Source organism: Meles meles, chromosome 6 (assembly GCF_922984935.1).
Source record: "Meles meles chromosome 6, mMelMel3.1 paternal haplotype, whole genome shotgun sequence".
Taxonomy (NCBI): domain Eukaryota; kingdom Metazoa; phylum Chordata; class Mammalia; order Carnivora; family Mustelidae; genus Meles; species Meles meles.
In genome coordinates this window covers 36,362,384-36,374,489 of record NC_060071.1, presented here as the reverse complement: position 1 = coordinate 36,374,489, position 12,106 = coordinate 36,362,384, and the positions used below count along the sequence as shown (strand labels likewise).

The window sequence follows — 12,106 nt, the reverse complement described above, 5'->3', positions numbered from 1 at the left end:
TAACTGAAATATAGAATATAGACTCTAAAACCACACCAAGGAACTCTTCATAAAATAAATTTAAATATAAAATATACTTAAATATAAAATATAAAATCCATTGTTCTCCCGGCTTTATTAAAATGTACAACTTTTTTTTTTTTTAAGATTTTATTTATTTGCCAGAAAGAGAGAAAGAGTACACACAAGCAGGCAGAGAGGCAGGCAGAGGCAGCGAGAGAAGCAGGTTCCCTGCTGAGCAAGAAGCCTAATGCGGGACTCGATCCCAGGACCCTGGGATCATGACCTGAGCCTAAGGCAGTGGCTTAACCAAATGAGCCACCCAGGCGTCCCCAAATGTACAACTTTTACTTTGAAGTAGCATTAAAAAAAATAAAGATAAGCCACAGACTCAGAGAGTATCTTTGTAAATTGTTTCTCTGATAAAGGACTTCTCTACCTGGAATATATGAAGAACTGTTATAACTCATTAACAAGAAGATAAACTGATTTAAAAATGGACAAAACAGAGGCACCCATGTGGCTCAGTAGGTTAAGTGGCTGCCTTCACCTCAGGTCATGATCTCAGGGTCCTACAACTGAATCCCACATTGACCTCCTTCTGCCCCTCTTCCTGCTTGTGGTCTTTTTCTTTCTCTCAAATAAACAAAAAAATCTTTTTAAAAAAAATGGACAAAATAGCTAACAGTTTATCAAATAAGTATAAATGGCCAACAAACACACAAAAAGATGCTCAAAATTATTAGTCATCTGGGAAATGCATGATGAGATAATACTGCATGCCCACTAGAATATGTATAATGAAAAAGACAACATCTGTTGGTAAGGATGTGGAGAGACTAGACCTCTCAGATATTGCAGATGGAATTGTAAAATGGTGCACTCACTTGGAAAAAAAGTAGCTTCCGAAAATGTTAAACACAGAGTTATCATATGACCAGGAGTTCCACTCTTAGGTTTATAACTAAGAGAACTAACTGAAAACACACGTCTACACAAAAACCTGTATGATAGATGTTTACAGCAGCATCATTCATAATTGTCAAAAAATAGAAATGACCCTAATACCCAACAAATGATAAAAGGATAAATAAAATGCGGTATATCCATACAATGGGATAGTATTTAAGTGCTAAAAAAAAACTAAACAAACTACTGATACACACACAAGATGGATGAGCCTCAAAAAAATTATACTAAGAAGCCATTAGCAAAAGACTACACATTCTATGATTCCATTTATAGGATTCCATTCTACATTAAAACTATAGAAAGAGGTAGTACATTAGCATTTGCCTAGAACTGGGTGTGGATGGTAAAGGGCAATGACTGCAAACTGGTACCAAAAAATCCTTTTATAATGATGCAAATGTTCTAAAATTGGACTTGGATGATGGTTATGACTGTATAAACTTACTAAAAATCATTGAATTGTATACTCAGAAGGGATAACTTACATTGGAAGTACGTTTACCTTAAACTGTTTAAAGAAACCTTTTCATCTATCCTGTACTTCAAATGGACATTTTACCTACACATCATTTTATCTGATCTGATGATCTGGAAAATACTGGTTCCACTGAGTTATGGAACTGTTCTAAATGTTGACACATTTCATTATACGCTATCAAAACGTCACATTCTTTCATATTATCACCAATCTCATCAGAAAATTCTTTACTGGTATAAGAGGCTTCCATCAAGGTTAAACAATAACCTTGTTGTTTAACCCTTAAACTGTCCCTGCTCCCCTTCCCCCAGGGGACTTACTTAAAAACAAGTCCCAGAAACCAGCTCCAGGTAACAAAGCTCAAATATAAGGGTGGGTCAGGCCAGGTGGAGACATCAGTGGGGGGATGCATACTGTCTCCCGAGTTACCAAGGAGTATGGGCCCCGCCCTTTGGGCGCCTTTTGGGTGCCAATTCTAACCAAGGCGTGATAGGCTAGATCAAATGTCTACTATAGGGTAAACTGTAATTCAATTGGTCACCTAGCATCACTGTGGAGTTTCCTGTGTGTGTTACAATCTCATTGGCCACCTGTGCGTGGCCAGGCCTGACCTCATGGCCTTTGCCCTTAAAAGCTAGTCAGTGAAACAGAGAAAGGTCGCCCTCTCTGTAAGAGCCGTGGTCCTGGCCGGTCAGTTTGATTCTTGATGTTTGGCACGAAATAAAGCTTTGCGGAGTAGTAGACAGATTTCTAGGCACAACTATTATATTAATTTTCTATTGTTGTTGTAACAATTTACCATACACTTGGCAGTTTAAAACAACACCCATTCATAACCTCCCAGTTTTGGAGGCTAGAAGTCAGACACAACTCTCACCAAGCTAAAATCAGGTACTGTCAGGGCTATGTGCCTTTCAGGAAGCTGGAGAACAATCTATTTCCAATTTCATTCACATTGTTGACAAAATTCAGTTCCATGCATTTGCAAAATGGAAGTAGCATTTCCTTGCTGGCTATCAGCTGGCTGTTGCTGTTCTCAGCTTCTAAAAGGCCATTCACATTTCATTGCTCACAGTTCCCCTTTCTCCATCCTCAAAGCTACCAACAGCGGACTGCATCCTTCTCATGCTTCTACTTTCTCTGACTTCTCCTTCTACCTGTGTCTACTGCATCTTTCTTCAACTACATCTCTCTGACTCTTCTGACTTCCTCCTCTGATTTTATTTGACTCATCTCCATAATCCAGGATAAATTTATGTTAAAAACAGTGAGGTGATTAAAAATCTTAATTCCAGCTGCAGTGCCTAGATTAGTGTTTGGTTGGATAAACAGGGACAAGAACCTTAAGCAGGACTTCTTAAAGATTGTCTACCAGAGACACAGAGTGATTTCCTAAATATATTGCTCAATGATAAAAACAACACACAAACGAGTATTATATTATTATATAAAACGCTAAATATTGTGTGAGAAAGGATAGAAAATATACATACTCCTTATTTCTTATACTGAATAAAGAAACATTGGGAAGATAAGGAAGAAACAAACAACAGGACCCTACAGAAGGAAGGACAAAGAGGGCTTCTTATATACACTTTTCAAAAGATGTTTTAATAATATAAATGTATTATCTATTAGAAAAAAACTCTTCAAAAAGAAATTATTTATGTCAGTATAGACTGACAGATTTTTATTTTATTCAATGGACTATAACCTTTTCCTGTCCTTTATTTCAGTGCTCCAACCGTCACAAATTTGTTCAGTGAGTCTCTTGAGGCTATAAATTAGAAAGAAAAGCTAATCTTTATGGCAAAAATTCAACTAATGAATATAGAGTGAATGATGGAATTCTAAAAAACACTATTTGACACCCATCACAGTAATAACTGATTTACTCAAGAATCATCAAGGGATATTAAAACTAGTGGGTGAGAGTTTGAAGGAATATAAGAATATTTGCATAGTTTCCAGTATCTTCCCACAAGATACTCATCAATTACAAAGAAAAATAACAATAAATTTGCTGGTTTTTTTTTTTTGAAACACCGTTATGGACATCAAATGTAATGGGACAGATAAATATCACATCTCCTGATATCAAACACTGAAAAAACACAACATCTCTTCTGTGGTACTCCATGCCCAAAATACATAACCTGAATCTAGTCATGAATAAATATAAGATAAACTCAAACTGAGGAACAATTTCAAGTAAATGGTACATGTTCTTCAACAATGTCAATGCAATGAAACCTAAGATTGAGGAATTGTTCTAGATTAAAATAGCTTAAGAAGGCATGACAATTGAATACAACAAAGAATATTGGGACAATTGGTGAAATCTGAATAAATCTGAGTGAAGACACATAGGGTTCCTTTACTTCTCCGCAAATTTTCTGTAACTATAATTATGTCAGAATGAAAAGCAGGCAGGTTAGAGGAGAAGGATGGGAGGGGCACTGGAGAGAAGGGAGAGGTATGGGAAAGAAATGAAAACAATGAAACAAGAGCTGGTCTAGGTCAGTGAGAAGACAAGCAGAGAATAGTGAGAAATAATGGTGGACAAGAGCACAGGGGAGACCATGCAGCACTTTCCAATCACTCATGCATTCATTTATTTAATTAAATATTTATAGATGCTTACCATCTGTTAGGAACTAGAATGAGTACTTGCTTATAGAAAAGAATGCTAACAATATCCATTAGAAAGGATTTATTTTAATATAGAGTTGCAAAGCTCTAGCTAGGTACATGACTGTCTATCTGAAGTTTACATGTTGCAGCTTCTTTTGCATCTATGAACAGCCACATGAGTGGTTCTGGACAATGAAACGTGAATATAAGTGGTGTGTGCCATTTGTAGTTCATGCCTAGAGTTATGGGCTCTGTTGCCTTTTTCCTATCCCGCTGGCTGAGATGCAGACCAAGAGATTGAGACCTGGGGGGCTTGGGTGGCTCAGTGGGTTGAGCCTCTGCCTTCAGCTCAGGTCAGGATCTCAGGGTCCTGGGATCAGGCCCTGCATCAGGCTCATTGCTCGGCAGGGAGCCTGCTTCCTCCTCTCTCTCTGCCTGCCTCTCTGCCTACTTGTAATCTCTGGCTGTCAAATAAATAAATAAATAAAATCTTTAAAAAAAAGATTAGTGTTGAAAATACATAAAGAACTTACTAAAACTGAACACCTGAAAAACAAAATAGTCTGGTTAAAAAACGGGTAGAAGATATAAATAGATATTTTTCCAAAGAAGAGGTAGACCACTAACAGACACATGAAAAGGCGCTCATCATCACTGATCACCAGGGAAATAGAAATCAAAACTACAAGGAGATATTACCTCATACCTGTTAAGAATGGCTAAAATTAACAATGCAGGAAATAAGAGGTGCTGGCAAGGATGCACAGAGAGGGGAACCCTCTTATACTGTTGGTGGCAATGGAAACTGGTGCAGTCACTCTGGAAAACAGTATGGAGGTTCCTCAAAAAGTTAAAAATAGAGCTACCCAGTGATCCAGCAATTGCACTATACTAAAATAATCATCCATAAGGATACATGCACCCCGATGTTACAGGAATCAACCAACAGCCAAATTAGGGAAAGAGTCCAAATGTCTATCCACTGATGAACAGGTAAAGATGATGTAGTTTTTACTCAGCCATAAAAAAGAATGAAATGTTAAAAAAAAAAAAAAAAGAATGAAATGTTGCCATTTGCAACAATATGGACAGAGCTAGAGGGTATTATGCCAAGCAAAGTAACTCAGTCAGGAAAGACAAATATCATATGATTTCACCCACATGCTGAATTTAAGATAAAACAAATGAGCAAAGGAAAAACAAAGAGGAAGAGGAAAACCAAGAAAAAGACTCCTAACTATAGAGAACAAACTGGTGGTTACTGGAGGAGAGGGTGGTGGCAGTTGGACTAAATATGTGATGGGGATTAAAAAGTGCATTTGTGATGAGCACATGGTATTGTATGGGTGTTTAACCACTATATTGCACACCTGAAACTAATGCAATACTGTATGTGAACTGGATGATATTTGCTGTGGGTCTTTCATAGATAGATTGTATGAAGTTCAGGAATGTTCCCTCCATCCCTATACTTTGAAGCGTTTTCATCAGGAACGGATGCTGGATTTTGTCAAATGCTTTTTCTGCATCAATTGAGAGGACCATGTGGTTCTTCTCTCTTCTCTTATTGATTTGTTCTATCACATTGATTGATTTGCGAATGTTGAGCCAACATTGCAACCCAGGGATGAATCCCACCTGGTCATGGTGGATAATCTTTTTAATGTGCTGCTGGATCCTGTTTGCTAGGATCTTGTTGAGAATCTTTGCATCCATATTCATCAGTGATATTGGTCTGAAATTCTCCTTTTGGTCTTTGCCTGGTTTGGGGATCAGGGTAATGCTGGCTTCATAAAAAGAGTCTGGAAGTTTTCCTTCTGCTTCAATTTTTTGGAAGAGCTTCAGGAGAATTGGTGTTATTTCTTCTTTGAAAGTTTGGTAGAATTCCCCAGGGAATCCGTCAGGGCCTGGGCTCTTGTTTTTTGGGAGGTTTTTGATCACTGCTTCAATCTCGTTACTAGATATCGGTCTATTCAGGTTGTTAATTTCTTCCTGGTTCAATTTTGGGAGTTTGTAGTTTTCCAGGAATGCATCCATTTCATCTAGGTTGCTTAGCTTATTGGCATATAACTGTTGGTAATAATTTCTGATGATTGTTTCTATTTCCTTGGTGTTAGTTGTGATCTCTCCCTTTTCATACATAATTTTATTAATTTGGGCTTTCTCTCTTTTCTTTTGGATTAGTGTGGCCAATGGTTTATCGATCTTATTGATTCTTTCAAAAAACCAGCTTCTAGTTTCATTGATACGTTCTACTGTATCTCTCGTTTCTCTCTCATTGATCTCTGCTCTAATCTTGATTACTTCCCTTCTTGCATGTGGAGTTGGTTTCATTTGTTGTTGATTCTCCAGTTCTTTAAGGTGTAGAGACAGCTGGTGTATTCTGGATTTTTCAATTTTTTTGAGGGACGCTTGGATGGCTATGTATTTCCCCCTTAGAACCGCCTTTGCTGTATCGCATAGGTTTTGGACCGAAGTGCCTTCATTCTCATTGGTTTCCATGAATTGTTTTAAGTTCATCTTTGATCTCCTGGTTGATCCAAGCATTCTTAAGCAAGGTGGTCTTTAGCTTCCAGGTGTTTGAGTTCCTTCTGAACTTTTCCTTGGGATTGAGTTCCAGTTTCAAAGCATTGTGATCTGAGAATATGCAGGGAATAATGTCAGTCTTTTGGTATTGGTTGAGTCCTGCTTTGTGACGCAGTATGTGGTCTATTCTGGAGAAGGTTCCATGTGCACTTGAGAAGAATGAGTATTCTGTTGTTTTAGGGTGGAATGTTCTGTATATGTCTATGAGGTCCATCTGGTCCAATGTTTCATTCAATGCTCTTATTTCTTTATTTATTTTCTGCTTCGATGATCTGTCTATTTCTGAGAGAGGCGTATTAAGATCTCCTACTATTATTGTATTCATATCAATATGACTCTTTATCTTGATTAATAGTTTTCTTATGTAATTGGGTGCTCACATATTGGGGGCATAGATATTCACAACTGTTAGATCATCTTGGCAGATAGTCCCTTTAAGAATTATGTAGTGTCCTTCTGGATCTCTGACTACAGTCTTCAGTTTAAAATCTAATTTATCTGATATGAGAATCGCTACCCCGGTCTTCTTTTGAGGCCCACTGGCATGAGAGATGCTTCTCCATCCCTTCACTTTCAGTCTGGGTATATCCTTAGGTTCAAAATGAGTCTCTTGTAGACAACATATGGATGGGTCCTGTCGTTTTATCCAATCTGCAACCCTGTGTCGTTTTATGGGCGCATTTAGGCCATTCACATTGAGAGTTATTATTGAGAGATAGGTTTTTATTGACATCGTGTTGCCTTTGAAGTCTTTCTGTCTGTAGATTGTTTCTATATTTCTGTTCAATGATATTCTTAGGATTTTTTCTCTTTTATAAGACCCCCCTTAATATTTCCTGCAGTGTCGGCTTGGTGGTTGCATAGTCTTTTAAGCCTTGCCGGTCCTGGAAACTCTTTATCTCTCCATCCATTTTAAATGTCAGTCTTGCTGGATAGAGTATTCTTGGTTGCATGTCATATCATCCTCAATGGGAAAAAGCTTGCAGCCTTCCCGTTGAGATCAGGAACACGACAAGGATGCCCACTCTCACCACTCTTGTTCAACATAGTACGGCAATCAGACAACAAAGAGAAATAAAAGGTATCCAAATTGGCAAGGAAGAAGTCAAAGTCTCTCTCTTCGCAGATGACATGATTCTTTATATGGAAAACCCCAAAGACTCCACCCCCAAACTACTAGAACTCATACAGCAATTCAGTAACGTGGCAGGATACAAAGTCAATGTACAGAAATCAGGGGCTTTCTTATACACTAACAATGAAAATACAGAAAGGGAAATTAGAGAATCGATTCCATTTACTATAGCACCAAGAACCATAAGATACCTGGGAATAAACCTAACCAAAGAGGTAAAGGACCTGTACTCGAGGAACTACAGAACACTCATGAAAGAAACTGAAGAAGACACAAAAAGATGGAAGACTGTTCCATGCTCTTGGATTGGAAGAATAAACATTGTTAAAATGTCTATACTGCCTAGAGCAATCTATACTTTTAATGCCATTCCGATCAAAATTCCACCGGTATTTTTCAAAGAGCTGGAGCAAATAATCCTAAAATTTGTATGGAATCAGAAGAGACCCCGAATTGCTAAGGAAATGTTGAAAAACAAAAACAAAACTGGCAGCATCACGTTACCCGATTTCAAGCTTTACTACAAAGCTGTGATCACCAAGACAGCGTGGTACTGGCATAAAAACAGACACATAGACCAGTGGAACAGAGTGGAGAGCCCAGATATGGACCCTCAACTCTATGGTGAAATAATCTTCGACAAAACAGGAAAAAATATTCAATGGAAAAAAGACAGTCTCTTCAATAAATGGTGCTGGGAAAACTGGACAGCGATATGTAGAAGAATGAAACTCGACCATTCTCTTACATCGTACACAAAGATAAACTCGAAATGGATAAAAGACCTCAACGTGAGACAGGAATCTATCAGAATCCTAGAGGAGAACATAGGCAGTAACCTCTTCGATATCAGCCACAGCAACTTCTTTCAAGATATGTCTCCAAAGGCCAAGGAAACAAAAGCAAAAATGAACTTTTGGGACTTCATCAAGATCAAAAGCTTCTGCACAGCAAAGGAAACAGTCAACAGAACAAAAAGGCAACCCACGGAATGGGAGAAGATATTTGCAAATGACAGTACAGACAAAAGGTTGATATCCAGGATCTATAAAGAACTTCTCAAACTCAACACACACAAAACAGATAATCATATCAAAAAATGGGCAGAAGATATGAACAGACACTTCTCCAACGAAGACATACAAATGGCTATCAGACACATGAAAAAATATTCATCATCACTAGCCATCAGGGAGATTCAAATTAAAACAACATTGAGATACTACCTGACACCAGTTAGAATGGCCAAAATTAGCAAGACAGGAAACAACGTGTGTTGGAGAGGATGTGGAGAAAGGGGAACCCTCTTACACTGTTGGTGGGAATGCAAGTTAGTGCAGCCACTTTGGAGAACAGTGTGGAGATTCCTCAAGAAATTAAGAATAGAACATCCCTATGACCCTGCAATTGCACTGCTGGGTATTTACCCCAAAGAAACAGATGTAGTGAAAAGAAGGGCCATCTGTACCCCAATGTTTATTGCAGCAATGGCTACGGTCGCCAAACTGTGGAAAGAACCAAGATGTCCTTCAACGGATGAATGGATAAGGAAGATGTGGTCCATATACACGATGGAGTATTATGCCTCCATCAGAAAGGATGAATACCCAACTTTTGTAGCAACATGGACGGGACTGGAAGAGATTATGCTGAGTAAAGTAAGTCAAGCAGAGAGAGTCAAGTATCATATGGTCTCACTTTTTTGTGGAGCATAACAAATAACATGGAGGACATGGGGAGATGGAGAGGAGAAGGGAGTTGAGGGAAATTGGAAGGGGAGATGAACCATGAGAGACTATGGACTCTGAAAAACAACCAGAGGGTTTTGAAGGGGCGGGGGGTGGGAGGTTGAGGAACCAGGTGGTGGGTAATAGGGAGGGCACGTACTGCATGGAGCACTGGGTGTGATGCCAAAACAATGAACACTGTTATGCTGTAAATAAACAACAACAAAAAAAAGTAAAAAAAAAATAAAAAAGAAAAGAAAATACTGTATGTGAACTAATTGGAATTAAAATATGAACTTAAGTACACAAAAAGAACAGCCTTCAAGACTTTTTAGAGTCATGTGTTTATGGGGGTATACATGTACATGTATTTGACAAAATAAAAAGTAATTTAAGAGACTTGATATATACATAGATCAATGAATAAAAATAGGAAATTCAAAGTTAAATCCAAATACATGTGGAATCAAGTATATTATAAGAGCAGTTATTTCAGTGAAAAAGAAATGTATCTATCAACAGTGTTCAGACAATAGACATGCTTTTAAAAATAAATCAGACTTTGATCCTTTTCTTACTTGAGACTAAAATAGATTCCAGATGATTACTATTTTTAAAGGAAACAAATCAAACAATAAATGTAAGAGTGAAAGGCATGGGAAAAGTAAAAGTATTGTAATAATAATATAATTATTTGTCTAAGAAAGATGAAAACCTCAAACATAAAGAAAGCAACTGACAAACTTACATTTCTATAGAAAGTCGACTATAAACAAAATAAAAAAACAATTCCACTCAGAATATCCTAAAAAAGGAAGGAGAATATATATACATTTAAACGTTTATAAAGGCACTGATTATTTCTGGAATTTAAAATAAACTGGTTGCAGTGTTATCTCTAGGAAGAAGGGCTGGGAAAAGAGGTTTACTTTAAAATGAATATCATTATGTTTATATGAATTCCTGAAAAAATAAAAACTAGTTAAAAATTTAAGAGATTATGCTGACCAAAGAGAACCAGACCAATAGTGTTGATGAATACTGGCAACACTGCCTGTTATTAAAATATATTGTAAGCACCTGGGTGGCTCAGTGGATTAAGCCTCTGCCTTCAGCTCAGGTCATCCCAGGGTCCTGGGCTCGAGCCCTGCTTCGGGCTCTCTGCTCAGTGGGGAGCCTGCTTTCCCCCACTTTATCTGTCTGCCTCTTTGCCTACTTGTGATCTCTCTCAGTCAAACAAATAAATAAAATCTTTAAATATATGTAATATATAGTAGCGAAGGTTGCACAAACTTCCAGTTATAAAATAATTATGTCAGTATTGGTTGAGCCCTGATTTGTGACCCAGTATGTGGTCTATTCCGGAGAAAGTCCCATGTGCGCTTGAGAAGAATGAGTGTTCTGTTGTTTTGGGGTAGAAGTTCTGTATATGAAGTCCATCTAGTCCAATATGTCATTCAATGCTCTTGTTCCTTTATTGATTTTCTGCTTGGATGATCTGTCTATTACTGAGAGTGGCATGTTAAGATCCCCTACTATTAATGTATTCGTATCAATATGACTCTTTATCTTGATTAACAGTTGTCTTATGTAGTTGGCTGCTCCCTTATTGGGGGCATAAATACGTACAACTGTTAGATCTTCTTGGTGGATAGACACTTTAAGAGTGATGTAGTGTCCTTCTGTACTCTGACTACAGTCTGTAGTTTAAAATCTAATTTATCTGATATGAGAATCACTACCTCAGCTTTCTTCTGAGGACAACTGGCATGAAAGATGCTTTTCCATCCTTTTGGTTTCAGTCCGGATGTATCTTTAGGTTCAAAATGCGTCTCCTGTAGACAACATATGGACGGGTCCTGTCGTTTTATCCAATCTGCAACCCTGTGCCGTTTTATAGGAGCATTTAGGCCGTTCATGTTGAGGATAATTATTGAAAGGTCCGTTTTTATTGACATCATGTTGCCTGTGAAGTCCTTGTTTGAAATTACTCCCTGCATATTCTCAGACCACAATGCTTTGAAACTGGAACTCAACTACAAGAAAAAGTTTGGAAGGCATCCAAACACTTGGAAGCTAAAGACCACCCTGCTTAAGAATGTTTGGATCGGGGCGCCTGGGTGGCTCAGCGGATTGAGCCGCTGCCTTCAGCTCAGGTCATGATCTCAGGGTCCTGGGATCGAGCCCCACATCGGGTTCTCTGCTCCGCGGGGAGCCTGCTTCCTCCTCTCTCTCTGCCTGCCTCTCTGCCTACTTGTGATCTCTCTCTGTCAAATAAATAAATAAAATCTTTAAAAAAAAAAAAAAAAAGAATGTTTGGATCAACCAGGAAATCAAAGAAGAACTTAAACAATTCATGGAAACCAATGAGAATGAAGACACTTTTGACCAAAACCTATAGGATACAGCAAAGGCAGTCCTAAGGGGGAAATACATAGCCATCCAAGCCTCCCTCAAAAAAATTGAAAAATCAAGAATACACCAGCTCTCTTTATACCCTAAAGAACTGGAGAATCAACAACAAATTAAGCCAACCCCACACACAAGAAGGGAAATAATCAAGATCAGAGCAGA

At 38.1% G+C, this 12,106-nt stretch overlaps 1 protein-coding gene across 4 annotated transcripts in view; it reads right to left on the bottom strand.

Moving 5' to 3' along the window:
* The window catches only part of MYO9A (myosin IXA), a 298,796-nt gene that overhangs the window by 66,058 nt on the left and 220,632 nt on the right, over window positions 1-12,106 (bottom strand). The window lies entirely within an intron of this gene.